The 3,442-nt window shown below is 33.2% G+C and overlaps 1 long non-coding RNA gene across 1 annotated transcript in view; it reads left to right on the top strand.

The window, feature by feature from the left end:
- The first annotated feature begins 3,032 nt into the window (after positions 1–3,032).
- The window catches only part of LOC107003082, a 3,380-nt gene continuing 2,970 nt past the window's right edge, over positions 3,033–3,442 (top strand). The window contains exon 1 of the long non-coding RNA XR_001454606.2: positions 3,033–3,353. This is a non-coding gene — a long non-coding RNA (uncharacterized LOC107003082). The remainder of the gene's footprint in view (positions 3,354–3,442) is intronic.

Below are 3,442 nucleotides of genomic sequence, written 5' to 3'. Positions count from 1 at the left end.
AATTAACAAACCTTATCTTCCGCATTCTTTGTTTTGGTAGAATCCCACACAACTTTTGAAGTTGATTTCAATGAAGTTCCTTAAATCATTAAATTGTTTCTCCATTTGACATTGACATGTATAAGTAACATTATATATAATTTTAATAAAAAAACAATCAAATAAATAAATAACAAAATTTTGAATAGGTCAAACTCATTATGCGATATACTGAAATCGTGTGACTTGCTGGTGCATGGAATTTTAGAAGTAACACTTTCTTTAAGGTCAACATTTTTCTTAATGATTGTATTTGCTCGAACCTTAGAAGATTTTTGGTCTGCTTCTTCGGATGTGGTGCCTTAGGTATTTTTTCAACATTGACACTTCAAGGAGACTTTCTTAAACAGCGCTGCTTAGAAATGACTCGGGGTGGTGACTTGTTCTGAATATGACTGATTGTCTGCCTTGATTTCTTCTTAGGAGGAGACGAACAAGTATCAACCTTTTCTTTTCCATGATTATTTATTGGACATGGAGGATCCTGAAAATCATCATCCGAATCATTTTCAGGTGTTGTTTCTGTTGGCGATTGCTCTTTTTGAACATACTCAGGGGATAATTCAAGAATCTTGAGTTCCATTTCAGTTGGAGTCAGATTCTGAAAAACAAGTTGCAAAATATAGACATATTCATATATGTATAATTATACAGTTCATAAACTTATCTATACAACTAAGTCTATACATATACAGTCCAAACAGTTAACTGTTTAATTATACAGTTCACAAGCTTATATATACAATAGGCTTATATTTATACAATTCCGATAATTATATGTATATTGATATATTTTCAAACACTTATATAACTAATAATACAAGGAGCACATTTATACATATATTTTTAATGGCATAAACTGATACAGGTATTTATACAGGTACTTTATAAAGTTATATATACTACTATAATTGTATAATTGTATAAATATGTAACTACATAAACTATTCATAAAATTATACATATATTTGTGCAGTGCGTACCGAATTGTTGTTGTCTCTGAATATGCCCTTAGCAAAATAGCTTAGACGAGGGAAATCTTTTCTTGTCTTACAGTTAAGTATCCTATGGATGTGATCAGATACTTTAACAGCAAATTCATCATCAAAGTTCAAACAACATTCATAAAACCACACTTGCAAATCAAGTGGGAAACCATACAACCTAAAATACTTCCCATCATGTTTGATCTTAGTATGCAAATGCAGAATCATTATGTCAAAAGCCTTTTTACCCCAAGGGTAGTCAATCTATCTGCCTGATTCAATTAAATCAAAATCTTTTCTATCAATTACAGTACCACTTAGTTCTTCAGAAAAGAGAATGAATGAATGTAGAACAATATTGCAAACTTCACAACATCATCATCATCAGTATCAACCCAAACTTTTTTATCAAACTTGTCAATCAACTGACTCTTGGTGACGGGTTTTCCAACTTCAAAATACAGATGAATAATCCTATTTGGTTCTTTAGTATTAAAGTCAAAATCCTTCTCATTATCTGAACATTTTAACCCAGTTATTAAAGAAAATTCGCGAATGGTGAAACGCAGAGTAGTGCCATTGACATGTATTAGGATTGCATCTTTTGAGTTACCTTCAATTTCTCTCAAAAACATGCACCTAATAAGTTGTGCCTGAACGTGACACCTACGAGTGCTAGATAGTTGAGCAAAACATGTATTTTCACAGAATTGTCTGTATTGTGAATCAGTAAGCTTTGAAGCTAAAACATTCAGTACTTCGATATTTGTGTAACACTGCATGTGCGGAATTCGTGTTGGTTCTCTTTGACCTAAAAACATAATAGCCTAAAAAATGCATATATAATTTACTAAAAAAGATATTAAAATTAAGACACAAAAATAGAGAAATTATACACTTATACTCACAATTGTATAATGAGATATTAAATTAGGCAGTATAAGATATGAATAGAAAGCAGATATTAAAATATTATACATTTATACAAGAACAATTGTATAAGCACCGAAACAGATACAAGAATTTATTATACATTTATACAAACAGAATTGTATAAGGCATGAATCAACAGAAACACAAAAACATATACTAATATAGATTATACATTTATACAATCACAATCGTATATGACATGAATCAACACAAAAACAAAACATATAATATAAAATCTAAACATATACATGAACAATGATTATACAGATACCTTATGATGCTCGATTGACCCAGAACCAACAACTTCATTTTTATCATTATGAACGGTATAATACTTGACCCAGTAACAACATCGACAGGATTCTTCACACCTCCATCAACAAATCTACTTCGGTCATTATTGAATTTGGATCTAATCTCTTGCATGGTAGTAGGTTTAGACAATGAACCAGAAATCACCCCAAATTCCTGAGTTAGACCCAATAAAAGCGATCGGTGTACAACATTATTTTCAACATGCAATGGTATACCTTTTATGAATATCTTTGATGGAGATTGGGCATCCATTGATTGATCCTAAATTATGAAGGGATTAACAAGTGAAGTGAAAAAGTAGTTTTAAGAAATTCAAAAAAAATGAACAAAAATTGATAATGTGACATGAGTTTTAGGTGGTACCTTAAAATTTTTAAAATAGTTTGATATACCGCAATGACGTGCGTGCTAGAAGAAGTTGGTAGTTTGAAATTGCAATTGTGGAGGAATTGAAGGAAGAAGAAGAAATTGTATAAAAAGCGCGAAAAAAGAGAAAAAAAGAGGGTTTTGTTTTGGGGAAAATTTTTTACACAAAACGGGGGGACCTGGTATAGAAAACTTACGGAGAATTTTCCCTTTAAAGGAAATAACTAAATGTGGGTTTATTTGATTTAATTACCTTCCTTAGTTTGCCAATTTTCCCAATTTTTTTCTATAACTTTAATCCATTCGCCAATCCTCACTCAGAATTTAACCAATTTCTTCCCTCCATTTAAGACCAAGTTTTGAGTCTTACTTATAATTTAAACAGCCCACTCCCAACCTACTCCAATTTCCTTTCGAACCCCAGCCTACAATAACATACTTACAACATTCAGCATTTTCCAGACCCCTACCCTCCCAAATTACTCTCGACCCGGCCCAAAACCTACTCAAAATTCAAAATCCCAGCAGCAACGCGTGAACGCTTCAACCGACTAACCTTCGTTTCTTCTTCTTTCTCACGCACAATCAGAACCCAGTGAACTTAGAATCACAAACCAAACCAGGCGCGAACCAGCAGCAAATCGCAGCAGTAGTACGCAGAAATCCAGTCCAGAATCGCGCCCCCAGTCCAGTGAGAATGAGCCCAATAGCTGAGTGCGTGTTCTCTCTCCCTTGACCTTATCCACTCAAGGATTTTTAAATTTTCCGATTCCCACATCGTTCCCCCCTCTCCCCCCCCCCCC

The sequence above is a fragment of the Solanum pennellii genome, chromosome 11, assembly GCF_001406875.1.
Source record: "Solanum pennellii chromosome 11, SPENNV200".
Lineage (NCBI taxonomy): Eukaryota > Viridiplantae > Streptophyta > Magnoliopsida > Solanales > Solanaceae > Solanum > Solanum pennellii.
Note: the sequence above shows the minus strand (reverse complement) of the source record. Positions and strands in the feature narration are given on the sequence as shown.